The sequence below is a fragment of the Mesoplodon densirostris genome, chromosome 4, assembly GCF_025265405.1.
Source record: "Mesoplodon densirostris isolate mMesDen1 chromosome 4, mMesDen1 primary haplotype, whole genome shotgun sequence".
Classification (NCBI taxonomy): domain Eukaryota; kingdom Metazoa; phylum Chordata; class Mammalia; order Artiodactyla; family Ziphiidae; genus Mesoplodon; species Mesoplodon densirostris.
Window position 1 is genome coordinate 176971379 of NC_082664.1, and position 12405 is coordinate 176983783.

Sequence of the window (12405 nt, forward strand, 5' to 3'; positions counted from 1 at the left end):
CTTCCAACTTCCCTGAAGCCAGTTCTAGGGCAATGATAAATTTTGACCACCAGAGGCTGAACTGGCTGGCCTGCGGGTGGGGGTAAGGAGCAACTTGTAAGTATTAAAAAATCAAACTCATATGTTATGCAGAGTCAAGCTGAATTCAGCGAGTGAGCTTCACAGTGAAACCTGCCCTGCATGGATTGTATTCTGCTTTGAACTTACACAATGTAAGTTCGATTTGCCCTGCCCTCCTGTATTCACGGAGGTCTTCTCGCTTTGTATTAAAGGAATTTTATTCAAAAATAGCAGAATGGTGAAGAACATGAGCTTTGGAGTCAGACTCCAGATTCCAACTCTGCCATGGACCAGCTGTGTGACCTTGAGCAAGTTACTGACCTTCTCTGTGCTTTCAATCCATAATGGTGATAATAATAGGGCCTGCCTTATAGGGGTTTTGTGAGGCTTAAATTAGTTAACACATATGAACTTCTTAGAACAGTGCTTGGCACATAATAATTGTTCAGTAAATGACTGAACAATTATTACGCTCTATCCCAACGCAACGCAATTAGAATTTCAGAGTATTGGCAATTTTTAAAAAGCTTCCTCCATATCCATGATTTTAATGTACATCCAGGGTGAGAAACTTTGCTCTGGAGTTTATCCAATTGCTTCTCCAATATTAATGTGCAAAGGATACTGGGGCTTCTTGTCAAAATGCAGATTGTGATTCTGTAGGTCAGGGTGAGACCCCAGATTCTGCATTTCTAACAAGTCCCCTGGTGATGCTGATGCTGCTCGTTGGTGGACTGTGGACACTAGGGCCTGGCAGCACACACATTATTTGGAGAAAAGCCCAAGTGGGTGCTTAGTAACTGAAACTTGGCTACTAGGTCCTTGGGTTGGGAAGTGTGCCTCTATCCAGGACCCACTGGACAGAAGGAGAGAGCACTGAAATCCATCATGCTCTTCTCCAGACGGTCAGGACTCTCGGGCAGGTCTGAGGTTGCCCACGTGGGCAGTCAGTGAATTCAGCTGTGCTGAGCTGGGGAGTGGAGACAAGGGCTGACACAGGCAGCATCTGCAGCCAGAAGGAAAGGATCTAAGACTTTAAAGTAAAAAGAAGTAGAAGCACAAAGTTGCAGCAGCAGATTTTTTTCTTTCCTCATTCCCTCTCCCCTTGACCTCTGACCCCCATCATTCTCCTTTCTCTATGCAACTTAACTACTCTTGATACACAGAATCATTCTACATATGATTCTATATGTAGAATCATACAGCATCTGTCCCTTTGTGACTGGCTTATTTCCTTTAGCATAATGTCTCCAAGTTTCATCCATGTTGTAGCGTGTGTCTGAATTTCCTTCATTTTTAAAGCGGAATAGTATTCCATTCTACAGATATACCACATTGTTTATCCATTATTCTGTCAATGCACACAAGTTGCTTCCACCTTTTGGCTATTACAGATACGCTGCTATGAACATAGGTGAACGAATAACTCCTTGAGACCTTGCTTTCAATTCTTCTGGGTATATGTTTAGAAGCAGAATTGCCGGATCATATGGTAATTCTATTTTCAATTTTTTGAGGAGCTGCCATACTATTTTCCACAGCAGCTGCAGCATTTTGCACTCCCATCAACAGTGCACAAAGGTTCCAATTCCTCCACATTCTCACCAATGCTTGTTATTTTCAGGGTTTCTTTCTTTCTTTCTTGAGAGTAGCCACCTTAATGTATATGAGGTCATATCTCATTGCGGTTTTGATTTGCATTTCCCTATTGATCAGTGATGTTGAGAGTAACAGGTTTAATAAAAATAGATCATCTCACTCTCAGCATTTATAGGCAGCATCTCATTATTTACCACTCATGGGTGGCGGTCTTAGTTTACAGTTAGATGGAAGACTGCTTGAATCATGTCGATTCCAGCTAAGCCAGGGTGGCTGTTCTGTCCACTGACACTATGGTGGGCACTCCCCATGTCCCCTCAGATCCCTTCCTCAATCGCTGTTTAAAAACTCTGCCTGAGGACTTTTTGTCTGGCAGTGGGAGAATCCTCTTTCATCTCAGAGCATATGGGAAGTGCCAAATCAGAAGTGATGGAGAATGAACGGCCCCAGAGCAGTCGGCAGCAAGTGGCAGATGGAGGGCTGGGGGATAAATACCCCAGCTCCCTCTCCCCTGTGCTGGGATAAGTCTGAGGCATTTCTCCACTTCTCCAAGAGTTTCCCAATTGAGTGGCTCATGCCCACAGCGGAAATTAGTTTGATGAGACCTCCTATTCTGACTCCCTTTCTTTCCCTGACCCACTTCCCTACTTCCCTACAAGCATTTCCTTGGATCACATCCTAAATAAACAACCTGTGCTCCAATCCTGGCCTCAGGGGAACCCAAATCCATACGGATGATATTATCCTTCTTTCACCCACCAACACTTGTTAATAGCATATACCTGTTCTTGGTTGGTGTGAAAAAATTAGGGAAAGATTTTTAGGTCTGTGAAAATGCTCAAGAGACTCTGTGTTTTGTCTTTAACCTTCCTGCCAGGTTCTATTATTCACATTTTCCCCAGATAGGCATGTGCCTCAAGGAGACTCTTATGTCCCATAAACTCACCTCAAATTATAAAATACTTCAAAATAGCATACTGCACATGGGAAATTGCTGAAAAAAAGCATTTTAAGCAATATGGTTTGTACGTTTTCCCATTAAAAATACTTGAGTCTCCAGCACAGTATAACATGTATTAGAACCCACATACATGTCAATCCAGGAAACATCTTCATAGAGTTTAATGCTAGTAATAAGATAATACAGCTCATAATCGTGGCAATCTTGTGTACCAGATGTTTTCTCTATTGGTTCCCCTTGGTGATTAGTTGCGCCTTCATAAATATCTGGTTCATAACCATTATACCGAGAGTGAGATTACAGAAAGCAACTGTTGTATGAAAAACATAAAAGTTTTTTTCCTGAAGGGAATTATAGACATGTTCCAAGTAGGAGAGTGAAAATTAAAATGAGCCAAGTTCAAAATGGAAATGTGGGGAAGGAGTTGAGAAATATCTTCTCCCAACACTGAGAGGTCATCAGTACCATCCTGGTGGGAAAGTATACATTTACCCAAGAGAAGCCAGAAGACTGCTCTAAGTTGCAGCCAAAATAGTAACTAGTTAATACTGAGAATATGGTGAACAGCTGAACAAACTGAGATGCCATTAGAAAGATCCAATGTTCCATTTCAAGGTTATGGATGTCATAACAGCAGGCAGCAGTAATACCCAAGGAATTCTGAATTTCAGGATGTGGATAGAGAGGTACAGAGACTCCCCACCAGACATCTGCTCATTTTCTCCATGGAAAAGAATTAAGGGAGTCGGTTCTGATATTTTGATGTAGGTCCATAATAGGAACCCCATGCCCCTCTGAGGGAAATGCATATGCTACAAAAAAAATAATAAGAAGAAGAAATGTAGATGTAACAGCTTAGTAAATATTCAGTGAAGCCTTCTGTTTAAGGTGTAGCAGTTAAAATTTTTATTTTAAATTTCTCCTGCTCTTGAAAAGGGTAAAATGGCTTGTCCATCATTCAAAAGCTATGACTTTATACATCTGAAACTTTGGTGGGGGGCATGGTGAGGAGGGGGGCGGGGGGCCCAGGGAGAATATCTGATAACATTTAGCAAAATCAAGAGCCTATAAAAATTTGTTTTTAGCCTCCAAAAAGACACTACTCCCGTGATTAGTATAGGAGCCAAGAAAATGCAAGAGCTGAAAAGCAGCAGTGTTGATAAAAGTCAAATACTTCTGCTATCTTAGGGATCTATTCACACTTATCAGCCATTAATACTGTTTATCAATTCTCTTTCTCAGTTTCTGACTTCCGATACTTCTCTTTGATAACATATTTGCATTCGTGTTTGTCACTAGAAATAAAATACACATTAATAAAGCTATTAATTTAAAGCCAAGGATGAATCAGAGACAATTAGAAGGGAAAAGCAACACCCCAGAAAGGGCTAGGCTTTGCATGAAGTTATGTCAACCAGTTTTAATGGACTGAATGCTTGTGTTCCTCCAAACTTTATATGTTGAAGCTTTAACCCTCAATGTGACAATATTTGGAAATAGGGCCTTTATGGAAGTAATCAAGGTGAAATGAGGTCATAACGGTGGGGCCCTAATCTGAGGGGATTGGTGTACTTATAAGAGGAGGAGACACTAAGAACTCTCTTGCTCTCTTTGGCATGGGAGGACCCAGAGAGAAGGCTGCCAATGAAGCCGTATACAAGCCCCTGTGTACCTGTGCTTTGAAGTAAAAGGCTTTTGCTTAGGCTCCCAGGCCTCCCTTGAGTCTCAAAAGGCTGACTCAAGAGTTAATGATTAGGAATGTGAAGATGTAGAAACAAAGAATAGCTGTTGGGCTGGAGAACTGGTAACAATTTAGACTATAATTCTGCCACAGCACAGAATCACCGAACTCCCATTTCCCTGAAAGATAGAGATAAAGGCCTGACACACATTCCTAAGTTGTTTTTACAGGAAGCAGACCTCCACCAGATGAAAACTGCTGACTGCAAGAACACAGACCCTAGACTACTTGAAACTTCACCTTGATGCCAACCAGTCTGAGAACTGTGCATGAGCTAATCCCGTACCCTACAGCCCTCCCTCACACTGCCTTTATTTTATTTTATTTTATTTTTTTTGCGGTATGTGGGCCTCTCACTGTTGTGGCCTCTCCCGTTGCGGAGCACAGGCTCCGGATGCACAGGCTCAGCGGCCATGGCTCACGGGCCCAGCCGCTCCGCGGCATGTGGGATCCTCCCGGACTGGGGCACGAACCCGTGTCCCCTGCATCGGCAGGCGGACTCTCAACCACTGCGCCACCAGGGAAGCCCCACACTGCCTTTAAAACCCCTTCTCTGAAAGCCATTGGGGAGTTTGGATCTTTTGAGCATGAGCTGCCTGTTTGTTCTCCTTGCTTGGTGCCCTGCAATAAATGCTGTACCTTCCTTCATCATAACCCAGTGTCAGTAGATTGGCTTTACTGCATGTGGGTGAGCAGACCCAAGTTTGGTTTGGTAACACCATCTGCAAGCTCAGAAGAGAGCTCACACCAGAAATCCAACTGGACAGCACCTTGATCCTGAATGCCTGGCCTCCAGAACTGTGAGAAGTAAATGTCTGTTGTTTAAGCCACCAGTCTGTGGTATTCTGTTATGACAGCCCAATATACTGACTAATACATATATCAATGTTAATCAAGGAGAATGTCCCCAACTGAGAAATCACTCTCCCCAAAAATGTGTCATGAAAAGAAAAAGAACATGATCACATGACACGTTCTACTTGGTCTGGTTTGAGGTTGCCAGTAGTGACATTTACACAATGCTTTTAAAAGATATCTTGAAATGCAAACGCTAAACCTGTTTCTTCTCCTTTTAATTCCACATCTTCCAGAGCCAGAACTACTAACCTACCCACTGTCCCTCCTGTTGAGGGTGAGAAAACACCTTTCTCACCAGCTACACTGTTCAGGTAACTGCAGAAGAAAACCAAAAGGGAAGAAACAAAAGTATTTCCTGCCCAGAGCGACACCTTTTGTGACAGGGATCATCAACTCCACTCAGGTTCTTTCAGAAACGAGGAGAAAACAGTGGGAAAATTCCATGGACAGTTTTTGTTTAGCAACATTTATTTGCTTTCCCAAACTCCAGAGAAGAAAAGGAATTAGTTTTAACAGAGCTTTAAGTTTAAACATACTCTCTGGGTGAGAAAGACATATTTGCCTTCATCTTAGAACCGACTCTAGTCCTGGTTCCTCATCGTTACTGGGGTTCTGATTCCCAATTTTTCACTTCCTTTCTCCACAGGATTCATCAAAAGGCATGTATTGAAAAGTCAGTGGCAAAACCTTTGTGTTGGAAAGTATCTAAGATACATCAGTTTCTCCTTACCCAATCTAAAGCCTTTGACACAAACAAAGAAACAAACAAAAGGAAACTGATTTTCAGTGCTCTGAAGCTCAGGCTTTCAAACAAAGGAGAACTTGCTCAATGAAATTTCATTTTCTAATCATTTAGCCACAGTTAAATGTAGTCATTTTTGAAGAGCATTTCAGAGTCTATTGATGGACAAATTGTGCTATTGATTGGTACCAACTGTAAACTCTAAGTTTCTCGTCCAAATCCTTTTAATTGGTCTTAAGTGATGCTCTTTTAAATGACTTTGGGAAGAGAAGAGGGAGAAACATGCCAAGGATAACTCACACAAAGAAAATTTACATGCTGTCTTTGTTTCCCTTTCTTTGGCATAGATACTGACTACCATTTTTTTTTCCCCTTGAGGAAAGTAGTGAGAATGTGAACAGCAGTCTGGATTTTTCTTGTTCTGTTACCATAATTAGAAAAATCGGATAAAATTATGCAGGAGCAGATTGAGGGAGAAATATAGCTCGGCTTTAGTATGAAATAGCTACCTCTTTTATCAATTCAAAGGTTTTTCTCTCCCTGCAAATATCTTTCATCTCTGAGTAGTTACTGTGCCTCTTTTAAGTCTGTTTTCAGGTTGAAAGATAAGCACACTCTTTAAAAAGGTTCCAGCACTGTTGGGAAGCATGTTCGTGACCATCACTGCCATTGTTATGAAATACCGCCCTGATAGACTGGTGTCTTCCCAGCGGAGACAGGCAAAAACCACCACCCCATAATTACACGGTACTGACAAAATCAGGTTGGGATTGAAGGAAGCAGACAAATCATTTTCACAAAAACTGAAAATGCAACCTATCAAATCATCCTTTGATTAATCATCTTATAAGACATTGTCTATAAGTCAGCTAATATTGGGAAGAACTGTGAAAAGTCAATGAGCAGATGCCAACTTTTTTAATGTATCTGAAGAGCTATTCAAGGATTCAGTGGTATTTCCTCTTTGACATTTTCCTTTCCGTCCATCCCCTTCTTCCTTGGTGGGGAGAATGCTTTATGCAAGCCTGCACTGAAACCACAGTCAGTTCACAGATAAACAGTTAGGGAACAGAGAGAAGTTCTCAATGTGTGCTTCTCAGGCCACCTGAAACAGAATCATCTGGAGTGCTTTTTACAAACCACTCATTCATGGAGCCATGCCAGAAGTAGAGAATTAGTCTTGGAGGGTGTGGCTCTGGAACTTGAATTTGGAACAGACTGCCAAGATGGTTCTTGGGTCATCTAAAGTTCTGAGAACTTTGTCCAAGGTGGCCCAAGGTCTCCTGTCACTAGGGATTGGCTGAGTGGGCATTTCAGACTCCAGCCACTCTGGTCCTTGTTCCTGACTCCCTGTCCAACTGGGGGGACACCACTTTCACCACTCAGGCTACTTATGTCCTCCAGAACTCCTGTGACCATTCCCAATTCATCGGCTCACCACCATGGCCCCTCCCCATGAACACCTCCCCACCCGTCCCTGCTCACAAATCTGTAGTGGATCCTCATTACCTAATTCAAAAGAAACTCCTCAGCCTCAACTTCAGAGCTTCAAAGAAGATCCCTTTCTGGCCTGATTCCCTAGCCCTCCCTTGCCCGCGCCCCGTCCTCCACCTGTGTAACCCCCTAGAAAGACTGGTTACTCTTCCAGTGCATCAGTGGCGGGGTGCACCACTGTTTCGCGTGCTTTCCTTTGTTCTTGCTCGTTTTTTCTGGGCACCTGCTCTCCCAGACCCTCTTCTTCAACCGTACAAGCTGAATTCCAATGTGTCCTCAAGGCCCGCCACCTCGGATGTCCCCCTGACCCCTAGCCACCTGGGATCTTTTCTTCCTTGAATCTCTGCAGCATTTTGTTGATACCTCTCCTGCGTTCTCACCTTCTTTGGCCTGTTTCTTTCTCTGTGCACACAACGTGTAGCTCCTTCAAGCTCTCTTGGTCAGCTTTTACTGCCCTCTAGCATCTAGCATGGGGTTTGAACACAGCAGACCAGCAGTAAGTACTTACTGGGCTATTGAATAGACTTGCCCCTCACCTGCATGTGGTACCAAGGCCAGTGGCTTCCGGCTTTGCTCTTCCTCTGAGTTCCACCCGCACTGTCCATCTCCCACCCGTGCACCACCAGCTCAGCCCCTTTGTAGCTGAATGCCTGGAACACTGCCCAGCTCCCAGCTTCTTCTCCCACCACTGGTCCCCGTCTTTAATCTTTTCTTGAACATCAGGTCCTGGAAAACAGCTCTCTCCTTCTCTAAAGGCTGGACAAATTTAGATAAATTCACAAAGTGCTGGAACAAAGAAGGTGGCATTTATATGTGGGACACTAAGCAGGGTCCACTTCAGATTCAAGTGGCTGAGTGTGAGAGCCTAGACCGCGAGCCACTTTGTTTCTCGGGGACCATTCTGCACACGCTACACATCTTTCTCCGAAAGCCTCCTTCCAGTGGATCACACTCAGTTTCTATTATTTCCTATACATTCCTACCAACAAGCACGGCCTTTTGTTACGACATCCCACCTCATCCACCCAAACCCAGGCCTCATTCAGTTCCACTGGCTCATGGCAACCACACCCTGCTCCCCATTTCTCTGGGGAGAGCTTTTCCATTTCCCCTCTCACCCCTCAAAACCAAACCAACACCCATCTGTCTCATAGAATCCCTGATGGCCCCCACGCAAAGCAACCTCTTCCTTCTTTGCATTGCTAAGTAGGAAGAGTTAAATTACACATTATAGCATTTAGATACTACTTTGTATTTGGCCTTTAATCATTTACGTTTTATATGTCGATTTCTCAACCCAGACTGTAAGATCACTGAAGGTAGGGACCTTATAACTTTTCTTGAATGGCACTCCTCAGTGTTTAAACACTTACTGGGATCCTATATGTTAATGGATTAAATCCCAATCCAAGATATGTGTTTACTAAAATGTGTAAGAAAGCTCCATTGTGCTTTCTGTTAAAATTAATTTAATATGTGAAAAATGCAATAAACCATTTTCTCAGTGAAAAAAGAAGAGAGAGGAACAATCTGAGGAAGAGATGAAATTTGAGTATAATACTTGGGATATAAAATTAAAAGGCCATTTGCCTTTGAGATGGAACAGATGTATAATTGATATTCACTGCTCATTTGCCACTTGAATTTTGCAGACATTTAATGCAGTAATTGTTTATACAGTAGATTCTAAATACCCTTTGGAGAATAGCCCACTCTTCCTATAGTCCCTGTATTCTGTACCAACAGATAGGAATGGATTCTTTTTTTGGCTTCGCAAGGGCTTTCTCTAGTCGAGGTGAGCAGGAGCTCTCTTCGTTGTGGTGTGCGGGCTTCTCACTGTGGTGGCTTCTCTTGCTGCAGAGCACAGGCTCTAGGCACACAGGCTTCAGTAGTTGCAGCATGCAGGCTCAGTAATTGCGGAACATGGGCCCTAGAGCGTGCAGGCTTCAGCAGTTGTGTTGTGTGGACTCAGTAGTTGTGGCTTGTGGACTCAGTAGTTGTGGCTTGTGGGCTCTAGAGTGCAGGCTCAGTAGTTGCGGCGCACGGGCTTTGATGCTCCGTGGCATGTGGGATCTTCCCAGACCAGGGATCAAACCTGTGTCCCCTGCATTGGCAGGCGGATTCTTAACCACTGCACCACCAGGGAAGTCCCAGGAATGGGTTCTTATAAACCTAGAGCTTTCAATGTGTAATTTTAAAAAACAAATTTGCATGGTGCCTTTTTGAAGACAGTAATATGACCATATCCATAAATATTTTGAATGATATACCCTTGATTCAGCATTCCCCATCTAGGAATTTATCCTACAGTATATTCAAGCCATCTGCAAAGATGGATGCACGTGAATCTTCATTGTAGGGTTGTTTGTAATTATAGAATATTGAAAATAGCCTAATGTCCATCAGTCATGGATTGCTTAAATAAATTATGAGTCATTCATACAATATAATATTACCAATATATATTCTTTAAAAAGAATAAGGTAGCACTATAGGGACTGACAAGGAAAGATGTGGCATATGTATAGACAATTTCTGGAAGGATACACAATAATCTAAAGGATTAATGAACTAGGATGGGAGGTTATATATTTTTTTTTCCAGAGGGTAAAAAATATATATATACAACAGCTACACATATCATGTAAAGGTATTTGTATTTTTAAAAACTAGCCAGAAACTTTAATTTGAAAAAAATGGTATTAGTAGTCAAAAGGATTTGGATCTAAGATTCAAATGGCTAAATATCTACCAAGAGTTTCAAAAATCATATTGCCTGTTTGTCTACATAATCATAATTAAAATTATAATATTTATTAAAAAGACAATCTTTCTTCCTTCCTCCCTTCCCATCCCTGGATTCTATTTTGTAACTGTCATCCCTCAAATTTGGATGGTGGCCTGAATAGTGTTTCAAAGGCTGTTGTCAGCAATGACAAGAGAGATGAAATGGTTTAGCTTTTGTACTAATAGCTCTTTCACATAAGCCATTGTCACAGAATGATGGTTATACTTTAAATATTTTGATGGTGCCCTAAAAACATCGTGTACCAAATAAAACACTCACCTAGTCTGTTCTATTTGCAAACCTATCTAGGTCCATGCTTATCTATGGCAGATCCTTTTGGTTCCCTACAAAACAGCCATTACCCTGAACCTTCATCTCTACTGGAAGAGCCTAGAAAAGTCAGTGATTCTCTTTCCCAGCCTCCCTTACAGCTGGAGCGGTCTTGCGTGTTGTTCAAGGTTCTTTGTTGCAGACACCAAAATCCACTCTAATTAGTGTAAGCAGACAGGAAATTATTATAGGGTATTAGGTAGTTTAAGAATATATGGGAAAACCAGATGATCAAGGTCATTCACCACCGAGCCAAGAGTAATGCCAAAGCATACCTCCAGACCCCAGAGTGTCACTCAGACACCACCTCTGACATCAGAGACTGGACACCAGCACCTCCACAACAGCTGGTCCCAAAGAACCTAACACTCTGCCATCTTGCTTGCAAGAAAATCTGCAACAGCCAGTTCGACTCATTCACTTCGCTTCTCCAAGTCTGGTGCCAGAGAGCTAGCTTGGTGGAAGCCAGATCACATGCAGAACCCCAGCTGCAAAGGAGGTTGGGAAATGCATGTTTTAGATCCCCAGCCAACAGTTTAAGAGGGCATTCTGGGGAAAGGTTATGAGAGGGGGCTGAGTGAACCAATCTGCAACATGTCACATAAATGACTCTGTTCTGACCAAGGAAAATAAGGGGAGATTTTGGGAGAGATTTTCCTCCTTGATAGAAATTAAGAGACACAAGGAGAGCTCTCTTTACTGTTCCTCTTCTTTTTGCTTTTGGACACAGGAGTGAGGGACGTGATGGTTGGAGCTGCAGCCATCTTGGAACTGTGAGGGCAAGCATTGCCAACATCCCCCCCAAACCCCTTACACTTTTAATCGTGCAGTCTCTCTGAGCCTCTCTCCTTGAGTCTACAGCAATGCTTGTGATTTCCCCCTCTCTGAAGTACCTCCCTTGTTTCCTCCCACTCCTCAGGCTACCATCTCTTCTCCCCATCTCCTATATCCTCTCTGTGTTTAGTCCTTACCTCCTATTTCCTCTTCATTCATTTGTAATGTGGCTTCTGATTTCACCACATTCATGAAGCATCTCACCATAAGCTCACCACTGCCATCGTGATTGGCAAATCCAATGTTTCAGTGTTTATTTTCCTTAGCCTCTGCTGCACTTCACAGTCTTGATCCTCACACCTTGGTCTTTTCTGGAACCCTCCACTCTCTTGTCATCCAAGACAGTATATGCTCTTGGACCTCCTTCCACCTCCCTGACTTTCTTTCTTTGCTTCTTTTATGGGCTTTCCTTCCACTCCTTACCCTTTCAGTGCCTCACCCAGGGCTCACAGCTCCACCCAGTCTATACCCCCTGGGTGGTTCGTGTTGTTCTAACCATCCCCTGAATGCTGACAACTCTGAGTATGCATGTGTTAACCAGAACTCTTCCCCAGCTTCACACACATACATCTGACCACAGCTAAACACCTCCCCTAGAATGCTTCACTGGCTCCTGAAATGAGCCTGTCCAGAAAGAAGGTATCCTTAGTCCTTTAAAATCGGTTCCTCCCTGTGACCTCCACCTGCCCCCTCACCCAACATAGAGACCTGAGGTCGTCCTTGACTTTTCCCTCTGCCTAGCATATCCAATCAAGAGCTAATCAACTCCTGATTCCACCTCATCATGGCTTTCTCGTGGTCCTACAGCAGTTTGCCACGCTTCCTCAGCAGAGTGATCTATACAAATGCAGGTGGGATGATTTCATTCTCTTGCCTAAAAGTTCTCCAGTGTCTTCCATTCTCCATAAGTGATTACCCAAGCTCCTCAGCAGAGTATGGTCCTTCCTTACCTCTCGAGCCTCACCCTTGGCCTCTCCCTGCCTTGGACATTTGTGCCA